Source organism: Leptidea sinapis, chromosome 38 (genome assembly GCF_905404315.1).
Source record: "Leptidea sinapis chromosome 38, ilLepSina1.1, whole genome shotgun sequence".
Taxonomy (NCBI): domain Eukaryota; kingdom Metazoa; phylum Arthropoda; class Insecta; order Lepidoptera; family Pieridae; genus Leptidea; species Leptidea sinapis.
This window is the reverse complement of record NC_066302.1, coordinates 655,894-674,753: the sequence shown is the minus strand read 5'-3', so window position 1 is coordinate 674,753 and position 18,860 is coordinate 655,894. Positions and strand designations below refer to the sequence as shown.

The following is an 18,860-nucleotide window of genomic DNA, read 5'->3' as shown; positions in this document are numbered from 1 at the left end:
AGATTACTACTTACCAATCTTCGTTAAGGGCCTAAACCCAAAAATAAACATATATTTTCAAGTTTATTTAAGTGTGTAACTTGCTCGGCTAATTTGACAACTCCGCGTTTGGGGGAAACTGTTTAGCCAACGGCTGTTTGACTTAAACGACTTCTTAATTATACAGAAATTAATTAAATCAAGCAAAGCAGCCGACTGAAAGTTATAATTAGTGAACCACAAAATAAGCACCATTGAAGTATTTCCTCACAAAATATTCCTTTGATGTTTTTACGTGTAAATAGCTACGTAGGTTGTGACGTAGGTACCAATTAATCATTGCGTATTTAAATAAAAAAAATATTGTTTTTCCTACATTTGAAATTCTTCATGCAATTTATTTATTATTTATCCGACTACCGACCTTGCAAATAATCGGTCTCAGTAAGTCTTACATGTTTGTGCGTTGTGGTGTCGAGACACTTGTCTCGTGGGTCCCAGAAGCGTGGAGAATGTACAGTTAAATACAAAGTACGATATTATATACGCGCCTCAATGTCCTATTTAATTTCAACCAACATGCCATGGCATGATGCGTTGCCATGGCATGTTGGTTGAAATTAGCACCTAGCAAGCCAATCCATCAGCCTAGCTATCCAACGCATCAGCCTAGCTATCCAACGCATAAGCCTAGCTATCCAACGCAACAGCCTAGCTATCCAACGCAACAGCCTAGCTATCCAACGCATCAGCCTAGCTATCTAACGCATCAGCATAGCTATCCAACGCATCAGCCTAGCTATCCAACACAACAGCCTAGCTATCCAACGGATAAGCCTAGCTATCCAACGCATCAGCCTAGCTATCCAACGCGGAAATACTGCCAGTATTCTCGTTACAATTCCTTTGTAGAGATAATTTTAAATTCATGTAAGAGTGGGGTTCATGCGAGAGTGGTAATGAGAAGAGTACCCATAATCTAGCCGGTGCAAAAGAGCCTCCCACTGGTAGATTAAAAATTGTCCAAGAAAAAAGACAAAATTGTAAGAGAATTTCAAAATAGATTTTGTAAAGAACCATGCATATTAATTGTTCTTTAAATAATAAAGCTATTTCTAGTTGTTATTTTATTTTAGTTAATACACTCACTTTACCAGATGTTGGCGCCATTTACTTAAAATGCCTAATCTTAAGCGTGACCGCGCTCCACCTGGGGTGAAGAATGGGAACCACTTTGCGTCAGCTGTATTATAAAAAAAATCTTCAAGCTTCGCTAGAATCTCTTACCGACGCCTACGCGCACGATAAGATTGACAGGATTGGCAGAACTGGCAGAACTGCCTCAATATAATAGTAACTTAAGGCTGGGGACCGAGCCAATGGTCTTGAGGAATCAAGCGGAGTTAGCTCTCTCGCACAAAATCGCTATAGTTTTATTTCAGAAGTAGAAGCATTTTTAATTTATTAACTATGTTATATGTTAAATAGTATTGGTGTACAATTACAAAGTTTTCGTACAATTTTTATCTAGACTGAATGATTAGCAAGGCTCCAACTGTAAAAGTTTGTAATTTGGTAATTTTTTTGCACTCTCTATAATATATAATATAATATTGACACACTTTCACACAAATTATCTTGCCTCAAACTAGGCATAGTCTGTCCTATTAGTGCAAGACAACGATATATTTAATACAATATACTTACTTAAACATACATAAATACATATAAACATCCATGACTCGGAAACAGACATTCATATTCATCATAATATAAATGATTGCACCTACCGGGATTCGAACCCGGGACCTCTAGCTTTGTAGTCAGGGTCACTAACCATTCGGCTATATGGGTCGTCAAGGTCGTCTATAAAAACTAGAAATGTAAAGAAAAAATTAATTTTCTTCGCATATTCTGTGGATGTATAATATTTTATTGTAAAAATATAATATTAACAGTCAAGAAATGGTTTTTATTATGCGCTTATATGGCGATTTCTTGTTGTGTTACGACTATTTTATACCCCGGGGTTTGGTGTGTGAATAAGTGAAACATTATGGAGCACTACGAGAGGAGCAAGTTAGTCACCTAGTGGTATTGTCACGGTTTATAGACATAAAAAGAAGACTCCCCCGCCTTTATATCTTTTTCATTTTTTATCGAAAATAAGTACCAGAAAGGCTGTGTAATACGAGCCACTTATTACGGCTTATTCACCTGTATTTAGACCAATATTACTTATTTTATTATTAAGTACCTACCTACTGTCATTTGATATGTTCATGAACAGATAAGCGTTATCTTTCCGAAATTAAACGCGAATGATTGATAAAACACGAGTTATTTTAATCGATTTTAATTAAACATTGGAATCCTGCGATTCAGTCAACTAAATCAAAGCATCCTCGAACAAAAAATGTAAATTTAAATAAATATCATCCAATTTCTTTTGAAATATTTAATGAAAGATTATTTTCTTGGCAACCGGTATCTGAAATTCATATTTTCAGAACTTTTCACTGTATATTTTTACCATGGTTTAGAGTCCTTATTTACTTACATAGTGATTAAAAACTATTTAAATTTATGTCCAATATTTCGGCAAATAGTACTGAAAATAACACTAATCTCATCAAACGTGCAGATTTACCAGTGGGAGGCTCCTTTACACAAGATGCCGGCTATATTATGGGTACCACAACGGCACCTATTTCTGCCGAGAAGCAGTAATGTGTAAGCATTACTGTGTTTCAGTCTGAAGGGCGCCGTAGCTAGTGAAACTACTGGGATATTAAGTCTCATATCTTATATCTCAAGGTGACGAGCGCAGTTGTAGTGACGTTCAGAATTCTTGGGGTTTTTCAAGAATCCTGAGCGGCAATGCATTGTAATGGGCAGGGCGTATCAATTAGCATCAGCTGAACGTCCTACTCGTCTCGTCCCTTAATTTCATAAAAAAAAAGAGAACTTATAATTTGTCATTAAGGTAAGAACTTGTTCTATGAGTTTGTTTATAATCATTATGTAGTTGAATTAAAATTGCGATCAATTTATGAAATTTCGAAGGTGCGAGAAGACGATCGTTATAAAATACAATCTCAAGAATCTTTTAGATATTAGAACTATCTACTTTTGACGACGCTAACAACGCTTAGACAATTAACTTTCTAAGTGAACTTGGGTTCAGAATAGATGAGGGTTACGTTGAGTTTAACTGACTATAAAATTGGACACATAACGGTATTTATGCAATTTATCTTCGTAACAATATATTAATAATGAATATATAGGTTATCATATTGATGTCTGGCTTTCTTAAATCATTGGTTTTGCGGATGTCCATGGCCTCACCACTGAGGTACCATCACTTGAGTGCTTTGTCCGTTTGCCCCATATTATATAAAAAAAGGTATACGATTGCTTAGCAGAGCATTGGTTGAGGAGTAATTCAAAATTTGTATTTGCCACAGTACTGTCTTGAGTTTCCAAGACAGTGAATACTTAGTAGAAACACGAACTTGTAAACAATTCTTAAACGTACGTAGAATTTCAGAGAATAACAAACATAAGGTGTTTATTGACAAATATTGTGCAAATGTGCAGAGTAACGTTGTTAAGTGGGAAGCTGCTTTGCACAGGATGCCGGCTATATTATGGGTAACACGACGGCGCCTATTTCTGCCGTGAAGCAGTAATCTGTAAGCATTATTGTATTTCGGTCTGAAGGGCGCCGTAGCTAGTGAAATTACTAGGCAAATGAGACTTAACATCTTGTCTTAAGGTGACGGGCGCATTTGTAGTGCCGCTCAGAATATTTGTGTTTTTCAAGACTCCTGAGGGGCACTGCTTTGTAATGGGCAAGGCGTATCAGTTACCATTAACTGAACGTCCTACTCGTCTCGTTCCTTATTTTCATAAAACAAAATAACGCCTTGAGGAATTATGTAACAAATAAGACTAACTTTAAGATGAAAGCTTAAGAATAATTCTTTTTTTTTTGTTGGGTCAACATCGGAAAATTTGCGTAGGTACTTAAGTATTTACTTATTGAACTCCAACAAAGCCTCAACTACGAAATGTCGCTCAATAGACAGTAGAATATTTCTTTTATTCATATCGTCAGGAAATGTAGTGAAATCAAAGGAGCCAAGGAGCAAAAGTAACGTAACTCGTAAATTATCTAGGCTTAGCTAAAGTTTTGAAAATAAATTGGACGTTATTCCAGAAAAACGTTCCAAACCACAATCATGTCAAAATTGAGTTAAGAACACAAAACTGGTCACGTGATTCATATTAACAGACTGACCAAAAATGGAAGCCCTACTGTTACTCTTTATATGACATCATGACTTAGTAGCCCAACCAACATACACTAACATTTATTAAACTTTAAACACGAATTCCTTAAAATGTTATGTTTGTGGCTTGGAACGTTTTTCAGGAACTACGTCCAATTGTAGAAAAGATATATATCTATAATATTATAAACGTGAGTTTTTATGTTTATTACACAATTTGAGACAGACAGTTTATTAGCTTGATTAAACCATAGATTAATGATTTGATTATGAATTTGTCAACAAAGACAAAATCGCAAATATTACGTAAAGCAGCTAGTTGGTACCTACCTATACGGTCTAAGTACGAAAAATATTGTTATAATAGGTACAATACCTATAGAGAAAGGGGATTGTCCGCGGAAGTATGGGCTTTGGTTTCACATTGTACCATGATGTGCCATGAAACTAAGCTAATTAGTAGAAATAATATTAACAATACATATTCAAACCTTTTACGCTATTGCATAGCTTCTATCGCGGGCCTTGAGCGTGGAGACTGAATCCAGAAATTCCGTAACGAAAATAACCTAACACTTACTTACTAGATCTATATAGATATTTCGCCACGGTTATTTCGTCTCAGGTTCGAGCCTGGGTTACGGCTAGAATTGTTTTTAAATTCTTTATTTTTTTTATCACGTTTTTTAATTTTTATTATTATGACAAGCATTTTTATTTAGTTTCACCTGCCCGTTGTCTGTCTGTAATCAAATCTTGCAAGTAAAATTTTACCAACTTCCCGTTTGCTTTTTTTTTAATTAATAAATTTTGAAAAAAAAATACTGCATAAATAAAATAAATAAATAATTATAATTGCATAAGTTGATAAAAAATGCTATGCAATAGCTTTACCGCGGCAGTCCCCGAGTACAACTCCTCTTTTATCTTACTTTGAAATTGACGGACCGTTCATACCTTATTTTATCCTGTAAAGGGTAACATTTACAAATATCTCTTGTAAGTGTACCATCGACATTGATTCAAGACTCACTTTGCTGACAATTCTATTAAAATCATAAAAACAGTTTTAAATATATTTGCAGGAAAAAGATTGTATAACAATTAGTGCGGGTTTCGACCTACTTGTTTATTATGACTGTAGAAAAAAGACATTACTTACTTGAGTCACGATTCAATTTTGTCGATAATAAGTACAATATGAAGATACATTAGCGGCCGTTTTTAATAACGTATCTCTAGTTACGGATACATTGCTGTCACCGTTGAATGACAAGATCTTATCTATCCAAATTTATGTCTAATATAGTTATAGTCAAATGCTTTATGTCGATAGGTTATTGAAATGTAAGTAAGGGTAAAGGGATAGATTTGTCTACCTCTAGTAACTTAAACTAAGGATAGATAGGTTAGTCATACATTGACACATAGTGACGTAGGTGTACTTTCTCTGTACTCTGAGGTATAGGTTAAAGTCTTCTCATAATTCAAATCGAACAATCTCCTTGTTCGCTGAAGATTTTTTATTGTAATTTTATTATTATAATTAAAAACACAATATTTTGATGTGCAACTCTTATTGTTGTTGAAGATGTAATAATATTTGTCTTCAATTTAAACATTGAACTTAAACGAAATAACAAAATCATGCATAAGTACTTTTTTTTTCATTACAATATTTTGGTCCGGCGAAGTTATGGCTTAGGTGTTTTATAGAATTTTGTTAAAAAAATACTTAATTTTTGACACCAGTTTGAATCTGATACAAACCATGTTTGGTCAATCCCATTTGTATTAATAATATCGTTAAAACCAAAGTAATGATAAATCTAACTTCAAAGGACACATCTTAAGATAAGAAAAAAAATACCCAGAACGCGAAATAAATCTAACAGAAAGTAATTTGAACTTGTTCAAAGTGTATTCAAATTAAAAATTAGTTATATTACAGCGAGGTATCTTGGAAAATTCATAATCAAGCTAACGATCTTCTAATTAAGAGATGCCGATGTTTGCAAAGGTCTTATGATTTATAAATTAAACCCCTGTTGCTTTCCGTTGATGTTAAAACTTCATTTAATTACCTACAACAGCGGTGGTATCATTTCGTTAATTTCAAAGTATCTTCTAAAGTAATTAGTTGTTAAGACAACAAATATATTTCGTTTGGTTTTTTTTTATGACAGTAAGAGACGAGACGAGCAGGACGTTCAGCTGATGGTAATTGATACGTCCTGCCCAATACAATGCAGTGCCGCTTAGGATCCTTGAAAAGCCCAAAAATTCAGAGAGACAATACAATTGCGCTCGTCACCTTGAGGCATAAGATGGTGTCTCATTTGCCCAGTAATTTCACTAGTTACGGCGTCCTTCAGACCGAACCACAATAATCTTTGCACCTTACTGCTTCCCAGCAGAAATACAATATGATGCTGTGCCGCTCAGGATCCTTGAAAAACCCAAATATTCAGAGTGACACTACAATTGCGCTCGTCACCTTAAGGCATAGGATGTTAAGTCTAATTTGCCCAGTCTTTTCACTAGCTACGACGCCCTTCAGACCGAAACACAATAATGCTTACAAATTACAGCTTCACGGCAGAAATAGACGCCGTTGTGGTACCCATAATCTAGCCGCTATCCTGTGGAAAGCAGGCTCCCACTGGTAAAGAGATACTATAAAATAAAATTTTGTTATCACTAGGAATTGGTAAGTTTGTATCAATATAAACTTTATATATATTTAGTTGAATATTTATTGTTTAAAATAAATTAGTTGTATAACTAAAATGTAACTATGTTAATAATGAACGCGAAATAAAGTTTTTAAAGTTGTCTTTATCTTACCTTTGTCACTACTACAGTTCACTACAGATTACAGAATTACATGACAGGGAGAAGTTTTACTTTATACTGTGTGTATTAATGAGACAGTAAAGGTACGAACTACGAACCCGCGACGGTCGGTTCGAAGTTCAATTCTACTTAATCCGTAAGTATCCATGCCTACCCTGTGAGAGAACGAGGTGCCCCGCAACTGTGAGCTATAAATTTGGCTTCCCGGCTTGGCTGAGAAAGTTTTTAGCTATCAGCATAGTCTCATAGAGGAGCCCTTCTATCACAGCTTAAAAACCTAAATGTATTTTCCTCCACTCGAAAAAAACTCGCGTATTTTCCCGTGAAGGTTTCTGCGTATTACTGATATAAATTTACTTTTTTGTTTTCGATTGCAATGAAACAAACACTAAGGCTGTGTATTACTTACGTAAATTTTGCTGATTGTTATAAAACGCAAACTTGATTTTTGTATTCGGCTGTCACAGTTTAATTTCAGCTATCAAATGAGTATAAAAAAGAAATAAAATATTAATATGCTAAGCATACACTATGCTTTATTTGAGTAAAGTCTGAGCAGTCTATGTGTTATGCTTAGCTTGCCACAATACTTCAGTGAAAGCACATTAAAATTTGTTAAGCCGTTTTTAAGATCAGCGTGCATAGACAAATAGACGAAATGTGTTAAACTTTTATTTTAGTCTCTTTACAGATTATACCTAATTAATGACGTACAGAATATAGTTACGATTTATTATTTTAAAGATAGTATAGATAAGACAAATACTTCTATATGTACCTACCTGTAGAAGGTAGGTACATATAGAAGACTTTGAGATTAGATAAGAATTTTGGACATAGATTAAAATTTGTTCACTAGATCTTATGACATGCATGTGCGGTGTAACTGACCAGTGTCATTCCCTTGACATGAATAAAGTGATTTGGATTTATTTTGCCAGACCTAACAACATAATACCTACTAGAATAACTATAATAATAACACATAATTCGACATCGTATCAAATAGGTATTTTTATTGTCAGTAATATCAGGGCTGATAATATCATAATCTTAGGTCAAGGTAAGCATGTAGTACCACTTACATAAAATAAAAGCATCGCATATTTTTTTACATCCACTGCTGGACAGAGGTCTCCCCCAAAGATCTCCACGATTTTTATAAGATTTTTTCATACAGGTGCTTTAATCACTAGACTGTAATGTGATATCTAGATGTTTCGATATTTTTTAACAAATACAGTAGGTACCTACTATAAGTAAGTACTTAATTTAACTATAACAGTTTATGATCCAGTTTTAAGACATAAGGTACCTCTCCAAATAGCAGGTTTGCAACAGTAGGTAATAATTACCAAAATAATTAATATCTTAAGTTTAAAATCAATATTATTTATCAGTGTCGTTTCCAATTAAATTATAGTAGATATGTAGTAGCAGATTATAAATATATTGGCTAAAATTACAAGTAGTCATTGATTTCAATAAATCCTTAAAAAATACTAAAATCAAAATATTAAGTTGAGAGTTTCAAGTCGTGTTTTAGTCGCCTTCCTAACAACAATATAGGGTAAGTATAACAATATTTATTAGAACAAAGACAACGTCATAAATAACTAATGTTCATAGATATGATATGTAATAATTTATTTGATGTTTCTTACAAGCGATAATTCCAAGAACGATTCGTAAATTTGAATTTGAAATCGCCTTGCGATTTGACCTTTGGACTAAAAAATACTCACACAATGCCGGTAACTGGACAATCCTAATAACACAAATAACTGCACAAAACACAACAATAATCACTGTTTATATGCACCAAAAGCAGCACTATACGTCATTTTAAACACCACGTGTATGAGAAAAAGTTTATCGGAAATGTTCGAGAGCGCTCTACTGACGCACACAACCACGTCGAAAGGCGATCACTCGCAGACTGAATGAGTGACGATCAGTGGCGGCGACCGGCGCGTTTAACAAAATTGAATGAAAGTACGTAAACTGATAACGTGGTTCTAGGTACAATACATTATAAAATACTGGTGGAACAACAGTGTATACACAAGTCTTAGATACTTACATAAAAATAAAGAATAATAATAGGTAATAATACAACAGAGACATAGACAAGAGAGTAAGTACATACTACAGTATTACAGGTACAGAAAGCTATTCTGTTCGTAATGTTCCTTTTAGGTAGGTATATTGTTCTTAATTTTATATAGTTTAGAATACCTTGTTGGTGTGTCTATAATAAATAAATAACTAATAAATAAAAGTTTAAAAAATAAAAACAAACTTCACCAACGCGATGTACCTAATACGAAATTCAATAATTTATTTTGTTCTTTATTCACAAACTTATATCATTTTATAATTGTGAATTGATTATTCTATAAATAAATTTTGCTCTGACGGATCGCACTATCGTAGACGAGCTGGCTTTATCCGACCAGGCGTTACCATCATAGGTACTTACTCATCTATGTAACGGAATTTTTCAACATAATTTTTACGAACTTCTTGAAGTCAGATTCACTTACTTACCTTCGCTATCGTATCTAGGACCTGTGACAATATATTGTATAATCATAAGTTTAATCTTACACCCTAAACAAGGATCGCCACTATTATAACAATATCGACATAAGAAGTATCTAATCACGTTTTTTATTATTATAACTAGGTTTATCCTACTTAGGTATAATGCTATTCTAAGACTAACAACTTTTTTAATAACATTTTAAGCAAAGTGCTAATTAACGCATACTTTACGATATTCAAGGCTTATTGGAACTTATTACTCGACTCTATTACTTTTTTACTCTTTGTTGTTAGAATTACCAATTCAAAATGTTATATATAGAAAAGATATATTAAGTCATGTTTCACATTTTGTAATATATTGACAATATTGACAAACTTCTACACAAATTATTTTGCCCCAAATTAGGCATTACCTGTGTTATGGGTTGCAAGACAGCGATATATTTAATACAATATACTTACTTAAACATACATAAATACATATAAACCTCCATGACTCGGAAACAAACATCCATATTCATCATATAAATGCTTGCACCTACTGGGATTCGAACCCGGGACTTCTAGCTTAGTAGGTAGGGTCGCTAACCACTCGGTTATATAATATGCATTTTTAAGTCAGTAGTTTTAGTATTTTATATTTTTGTTGTTCCCTTAAAGCTACTAAGAATAAGAAATTGCAATTGATTAAAAAAATAAAGTTCATAACATTTGCATAAATACCTGAGTAAATGTAGCGCGAAAAAATAGCTCTTGTTACGCAGGACAATAAATACCATAATAATTGCATTACAATCAAGAGGGTAAACAATATGTTATGTTTTTAAAGTGATAACCCTCACTTCTGGGATTAATACACAAATAAAACTGAAAACAGAATTTTATGAACGATGCGGGACTAGAGCCAGCGACCTCTCGCGCTACGCGTTAACTGAGCCGTCGAGTGACGCACGTTTATGAAAACTTGTATGCATTGTTCAGCTCTCAGGCTGTGGCTTCATCTACAGGATCTACTTTACAGTTGATAACCTGCTCAAACCCAATATTTGCATATAAGGAAATTGACGCGAGAAGTCGCTCTTGCTAATTAAAACAATTTGTTATGTTTTTAAAGTGATAACCCTCATGGATTATCCTTCTGGGATTAATACACAAATAATATTTTAAAACAAAATTTTATGAACGATGCGGACTATTTGGCGTCTTTGTTAAATCCAAGGGTATCTCCAAGTAATTACAAAAAATACTCTTTGCATATAAATATATTAATTAGCTTGCAGCTTTTTTACAATTTTAAAGTGTACATATCTAGAGCGTAAAACTACGCCGATAAAATGTTTGCCTCATTTTAATTTAAAACTAACACAGTGTTACAGCCGCGGTGGAATAAGAGTCTTAAACAATATACCAACGAGGTTAAATTAATGCAACGAAAATTCACATGAGAACGGCAATTGGTGTAATTTCTTGTTACTACTACCGACATAGGTGCTTTCAGGTAATTGCTTATTGGAACAGGGAGGTAGTGTCTTAAGTTATGAGCTCAGCGGGGTTTATAAAGCTGTATAAGCCAGCTTTTGCTTGAAGTCATACCGTAAATAAGCTAGGAGGCTGCAATTTATTAAAGATAAGGTTATTAAACTTATAATTTGCTACTTAAGGAAGTAAATGCTGGGCGTTGCAGAAGAAGAATAAATGTCGGTGCCACAGATTCAGTGGTAGGAGATTCCATTCTAAAAGACATTTAAACTGTTATGTGCAAACATTATTGTTGTTACTATTTGAAGGGCAGTTCTAGTGGCAATGAGCTTCGAAGACAACGTTTTATGGATTTAGCGAGTAACGAGTGGAGAAGTTTTGATTATTTAAGGTTATCCTCTGTATTGTAGTGGGCAAGGTATAATAACTTTATTCTTGTTTCTCTTCTTCATCTAACTCTTCTTACATAATACTAAAATACCACAGAATTAAGGTCAACTCTACACTATATAATACAAAAGGGCTTAACTTCCTCAACGGATGCCCTTTATCAGGTGTGCGACATAAGTAAGCGATCGCACTCATTCTCGTTTTGAGCTCGCAACGCGTCGCTTGACAGGCCGAGGGGTTTTTTTTTATATATCGGAGGGGGTAATCGGGCAACAGGCACACGTGAACAGTAGTAGTGGGGTCAAGAGATGTGTTGCCGGCTTTTAAGGTAGGGAGTATGCTTTAATCTTGAAGGTCCCTACGTCATACCGTTTCGGGAAAACAGTATTCGGAAATGGATTCCAAAGAAAAAAAATAGCTGTGCGAGGCCAGAAATTTCTTGCAAAGCACGCGGTTGCAGAATACCAGACGTCGATATGATTGACGTACGTTTCTACTGCATTTCCTTACCAATTGTACAGAAAACACCTTACATTATTTATACGTGTAGATAGACTATGACAGCTGTGAAAAAGAAATATCAACGGGCTTACCAATATAACATTGACAATATAACTTTAACAACTACTGATGAAATCAGAGATTCAGGTTATTAAAATTGACAAAGAATAACGGTTTGTCAGTCACACAGATAATATTGCAAATTCTGCACTCAGTACACTAGGGTTTGTGATGCGACAAGGAAAGCAATTCAAGAAGCCAGCTACTCTTATTACACTATTTAATAGCCTTGTACGAAGCAAACTCCAGTATTGTTGTCAACTCTGGTCCCCGTGCTATAACATCCACATCAAAATAATAGAAAGTATTCAAAAAAATTTTTACGATATTTTACGACAGCTACTGCAGCCGGCTTGAGTTCTTTAAAATACAGAGTTTGGAAGAGAGGCGTTAATTGTTAGATTTGAAATTCTTCTATCATAAACTGTTTCACAATTTAATTGATAGCCCAGACTTGCTGACGAAATTGTGTCTTAATGTACCTCGAAGTGCCCCTCGAAGCCAACGTCCATTTTGTGCACTAATGAAAGTAAATACAGACTTGGGTTAAAATTCCCCAATCGAGCGAATGGCAAGAGTATATAATAAGTACCTAAATAATATATCAGACTTGGACATTGGTGCAGATGGGTTTACAACATCTAATATATAAAATTCTCATGTTGCGGTGTTTGTAGTTAAACTCCTTCGAAACGGCTTGACCGATTCCCATGAAATTTTGAGTGCATATTGGGTAGGTCTGAAAATTAGACAACATCTATTTTCATCCCCCTAAATGTTAAGATTGGTCCACGCCAATTTTTTTTTTTTGACATTATTTTTTAATATGTTTGATTATGAGTCAACATTAAAAAATACACACAACTTCAAATTTTCACCCATCTACGATCAACAGTTACTTTTGTTTCTCGATTTTAATATCGGCAATACAATGTTTGCTAGCTCAGCTAGTTTATAAATAAATGTACTAAAATTTATAAGAAGTAAATGCTGTTGTTTTGAATTGGACTTGATTTAATTTTTAACATAATATTTAGATAAACTGTTATTTCACTAACATAATATTTAACTATTGTAATCCAAGTTGTATAATATGGTGGGGAAGGTAACAGATAATGAAAGATATGTAACCCTGTAAGTTATCTGTACACTTAGATATATATATTTCTTTATTTTTATATTTTATCTACGTATTAGTGTGCGATTGTTGGGTTTCCGAATAAATAAAAACGTGGATTAAAATTGTATTTAGACGTAACCTGTGTTTTGAGCAATTACACACTAAGGCAAAGTGTCATACAAACCGTAAGACGTCAAACGTAAGCTAGTCCCCCACACTAAACAAATATTCCTAGCCTGTTTTTATCGGTTAACTTACAGCAAGAGACTCTATCTAGACGTATAAATTATATAAGAAAATAACATAAATAAATTTTAAATGGAGATCGATTACAGCAAGTTAATACGTTTTTAAGTACATCGTTATACTATTTTTTCTAAAACTCAAATTTAATCAACAATATTCCGCAGAACTCAATAGAGCATACCCTAAGTAGGTAACTTAAAGGGCCCATTATTACATTTAAATTCATTTATTAATTTGTATGGTAGCGATCGCTCCATTTCCAAAGTGTGGCTTTACAATGTCATTTAAAATCAATGATTTTGCAAATTATTTCAATACAGTTTTTGCAAACTGATTTTTATATGACAATTAGGGACAAGACGAGCAGGACTTTCAGCAGTTACAAAAAATTGCCGCCCAGCATTCTTGAAAAATCCAAAACTTCTGAGTGGCACTCTAATTGCGCTCGTCTCTTTGAGATATAGCATGTAGTCTCGTTTGCCCAGTAATTTTACTAGCTACGGCGCCATTCTGACCAAAACAAAAAAATGCTTACTCAATACTGCTTCACTGCAGAAATAGGCGCCGTTGTGTTACCCATAATCTAGCCGGCATCCTGTGCAAAGGAGTCTCCATCTGGTACTGGTGATGCAACAAGATACTCATAACTGCTACGAAAACAAAACCAAATAAAAAGAAAGGATAAAAATATATATGTATAATGCTTACGAAATACCTTTTACTTCATATAAAATAAGTTGATTTTTTGCTGAAAAAATCTCACAGCCCTTAGGATATTTCATAACCAACCTTTCTTATCATTTTAGTAATCCCTTACATTCTAATAAGATTTTTCAATAAGTTTTCGTTTGATAATATAAGCTTTGAACTTGTTATAACCTTTCACTACTTACACAAACGTTTTAACAACTCTTTTGAACTTCGCAAAACGTACTAAACAATACCGGCCCTACAAATAATCTAGTTATTTTTATGGGAGGGGGATCGAGTGTGCAGATCACCTGACTGTAAGTAATTGAGGAGGTTGAATAAAGGAGGTTGGTCTCAATCCTTATCTTTACTAACGTAGAATGATACAATATCAAACAGATGTTAGGAACATAGACTTAAAAAAGATTAACAAAAAACAACCAATAAAAAAATCTATTCCAAAGCTAAAAGATAAACGTAAAAAGAATAATTGCGTACTGATACCGTACTCGGTAGCCGATGTGATACTGCAGGGCATGGATATTTTTATACCAAGCTCTGTAGTACCGATCGGTGGCAGATCACAGCCCTGGTTCGATGCGTCAGTTAAAGCAGCATCTGACTGCAAAAAACAGGCGTATCGAACTTGGGTTGCGGCGCTGGGCACAAAGGATCCGAACTGCAAAGTTCTTAAGAGGAAATATAACCGTGCCTCCAGATTTTTTAAGCGGCAAATCGCCCGTGCGAAGTCTAAGCACGTCGTCAAAATCGGCGAGCAGCTTTCCAGTTACCCGACCGGAACACGCAAGTTCTGGTCGTTGTCGAAAGCTGCTCTTGGTAACTTCAACCAGCCGTCCATGCCGCCGTTGTACATGAGGAATGACACCCTGGCCCATACGGCAAAAGAGAAAGCCGAGCTCCTGTGCGCTCTTTTCACCTCCAACTCGACTCTTGACGACAACGGAAAAACACCGCCGACCATCTCGCGGTTTCAGAGCTCTATGCCTGAAGTACAGTTCAGACAGAAAACTGTTAGGAGAGCTCTGTTTTCGTTGGACGTCAGGAAGTCGAGCGGGCCGGATGGCATTTCTCCAATCGTGCTTAGAACGTGTGCCCCTGAGTTGACGCCGGTGCTAACGCGTTTATTCCGGCACTCTTATTCCAAAGGCGTAGTCCCTGACTCATGGAAGTCATCCCTTGTCCATCCGATCCAAAAAATAGGAGACAGTTCGGATCCGGCGAACTACAGGCCTATTGCTATCACCTCCCTGCTCTCTAAAATCATAGAGAGCATAATTAGCCGCCAGCTTTTAGTATACCTAGAGGGTCACCAGTTGATCAACGACCGACAGTACGGCTTTCGCCATGGACGGTCGGCAGGTGATCTTCTGGTATACCTAACACATAGATGGGCGGCGGCTATTGAAAGCAAGGGGGAAGGCCTGGCAGTTAGCCTGGATATAGCGAAGGCCTTTGATCGTGTATTGCACAAGGCGCTCCTCTCAAAACTTCCATCATTTGGGCTTCCCGAGAGCTTGTGCAAGTGGACCTCCAGATTCCTCACTGGGCGTAGCATAGAGGTCGTTGTCGACGGATATTGCTCGAACCCGAAGCCCGTGAATGCTGGAGTGCCCCAAGGCTGTGTGCTATCTCCTACGCTGTTTCTTCTGCATATCAATGATATGTTGGACACCTCCAACATACATCGCTATGCGGACGACAGCACTGGTGATGCCGTATACACGGGCCATGCAGGTCTCTCTCGGGCAATCGTCGACCAGTGCCGGGAGAAACTTGTGTCTTCTATCGAGTCCTCTCTCGAGAAGGTCGCGGAATGGGGTATATTGAACCTTGTCCAATTTAACCCCCAGAAGACTCAAGTTTGCGCGTTTACCACTAAAAAAACCCCATTTGTCGTATCACCGCTCTTCGAGAATACTTCTCTTAAAGCCGCGCCTAGTATCGGAATACTGGGTCTCGAAATCTCGAGCGATTGCCGATTCCCTGGCCATCTGGAGGGCAAAGCCAAATTCGCTTCGATGAAGCTGGGCGTCATCAATAGAGCACGGCAATACTTCAAGCCGGCCCACATTCTAGCGCTCTACAAAGCGCAGGTCCGGCCACACATGGAGTATTGCTGTCATCTCTGGTCTGGCGCACCCCAGTATCTGCTCGATCCATTTGACCGCGTGCAACGTAGAGCAGCTCGAATTGTCGGGGACTCAGTGCTCTGTGAACTTCTGGATCTCTTGGCGTTGCGTAGAGACGTCGCTTCATTGTGTGTCTTCTACAGCATTTATCACGGGGAGTGTTCCGAAGAGCTGTTTAACCTGATTCCTGCCGCCGAATTCCACCTTCTCACGACACGCCACAAGTTAGGATATCATCCTCACCATCTGGATGTGTGGCGGTCCTCCACAGTGCGGTTTTCAAGGAGCTTACTTCCACGTACTATAAACCTGTGGAATGAGCTTCCTTGTGCGGTGTTTCAGGGACGATACGACATGGGTACCTTCAAAAAAAGCGCGTAAAAAGGAAGGTGTCCTTAAAGGCCGGCAACGCTCCTGTGATTCCTCTGGTGTTGCAAGAGATTGTGGGCGGCGGTGATCACTTAACACCAGGTGACCCGTACGCTCGTTTGTCCTCCTATTCCATAAAAAAAAAAGAATATGCAAAATGTTGACATATCGCTGTCAGCATCCGTCAATACAATGATATTTCTGAAGTTTTCCGAATGTCAAGCAGTCTTGCAAATAATCTAGGGTAGAATTCCCAGAAATAGGTTATCTTCAAGTATTATTTAGCTGAAATAGTTAAGCCTAGAGCAATTCGACTTGATTCAGAAAAAATAACATTAAAGTTATCTCGTTAAATTAAGTGTGACTCTGATTCCTTTGAAAGATTGAAGTTCATTGCTAACATATATATATTATATATTATATTTCCAAGGAAACAGGAAACGGACCAGTGAGCAAATCAGGTCAATCATATAAATATACTAACTTGTCCTTCAGCGAAACGACGTCAGATGAAGAACGAAAAATATTTCTTAGCTTTTGAAGGTCTCTTTGCTTCGAGGTAATGACTAATTATTATTTATAGAACTTCCTGACGGAGATAAAAATAGCAAACAACATTAAATATACTTTTTAGGATTCCCTACCTCAAAAGGAAAAAAACGGAACTCTTATAGCATAACGTACTTGTCCGTTCGTCTGCCTGTATGTCAACCTGTGGATATATCAAGTTTGCATATCGTTTTAAGTCTGCAGTCTCTTAAAGCTGAAAAAAAAACAAACTTCAAAGTTAGCGTGAAAAAAATGATACAGCCGTTTATGCCACAAAAAACGTATATTTCAACACTCTTTAGGGAATCAAAATTTATAGGGTATTTTCCGTTGACCTATTATTATGAAATTTGACAAGTAATACAGTCCTATAATTGTAGAAAGGGTTTGTAATTTAAACTCACATAATAAAACTGTTATATCTGTATTTTAAAGTTTCCACATAGAATTACAATAAACACTGACAATTAGGGTATAGTGTCCCCTTACAATTCACAATAAGTTATGCTTACTCGAAAAAAAAAAAATCAAAATCCATATTTCTGTATTTGATATTAAATTATATGCAAAATTACTTATAATGTACTTATTATAGCAATTTACAATTAAGCCTTATATATGTGGTATTAGAAAACTTATTTCTACGTATTGAGGGATAAAACTTTATTATGCTTCAAAACTAATACATAAGGTTTGTGGGGGGAAATCCAGGAAACTGGGAAAACCTGGCTATTTGCTATCACTTAACCTAACTTAAGAATAATGACTAGAACTTAAAACCAACTTAAAACTAAGGTAAATAAATACATAGATATGTATATACGTGTATAATATATAAATATAAATATAAGAGGGGTGTGGGGTGGGGGGGGGGGATATCAGATAAGGAAGGTAGGGAGAGGAACTAGTGCTTACTGGAACTTAGTGCTCTGGCTTATATACGGCACCCTCTACCGTGATGATGCCACCAACAGTTAGTTGGCACTGCTGTAGTGCCAACTAACTTACACGATTCAAGTTAACTAAAGCTATGCTATTAGATTTATTTCTCATCAGTCATAATTATATAAAATAACATTACGAACACTGTAATGAGTTAGTTAAATAAATGTAATTATTAATTGGTATATCTTATGGCAGTTCATGACGTTGGTAGCGCTTATTAACACATCAAGCTGACATAATCAACAATTAAAGGAAAATTTTTGAAAACTATGTATTTGTCTGGAATTGTCAGGTGTTTTAATTTATTGGAAAGTAAGAGTGATGATTAGTTCATAGTAAGAATTATAGGGTTCGAAAAGCACCAGCATAATTCCTAAAATACCTATCAACTGGCGAAAATTCCACGCGACCTTTGTACCAACAGTATACATATTATAATATATCAACAGGGAATTATTTGCAGCTACTGTATTCCAAAGGGACTTTCAGGCTTAGAGTATACAGTATACGACGCCTATATCTGCCGTGAAGCAGTAATGTGTAAACATAACTGTTTTTCGGTCTGGAGGACGCCGTAGCTAGTGAAATAATTGGAAAAATGAGACTTAACATCAATTGTCTCAAGGAGACGAGCGCAATTGTAATGCCGCTCACAATTATTAGGTTTTTCAAGAATCC

General features: G+C 35.8%; 1 protein-coding gene across 2 annotated transcripts in view; it reads right to left on the bottom strand.

Moving 5' to 3' along the window:
• The window catches only part of LOC126975891 (angiotensin-converting enzyme-like), a 202,657-nt gene extending 193,587 nt beyond the window's left edge, over nt 1–9,070 (bottom strand). For both annotated transcript variants that reach the window (XM_050823996.1, XM_050823997.1), the window contains exon 1: nt 8,879–9,070. The gene's annotated coding sequence lies outside the window, so the exon portion shown is untranslated. The remainder of the gene's footprint in view (nt 1–8,878) is intronic.
• Between the last annotated feature and the right edge of the window lie 9,790 nt (nt 9,071–18,860).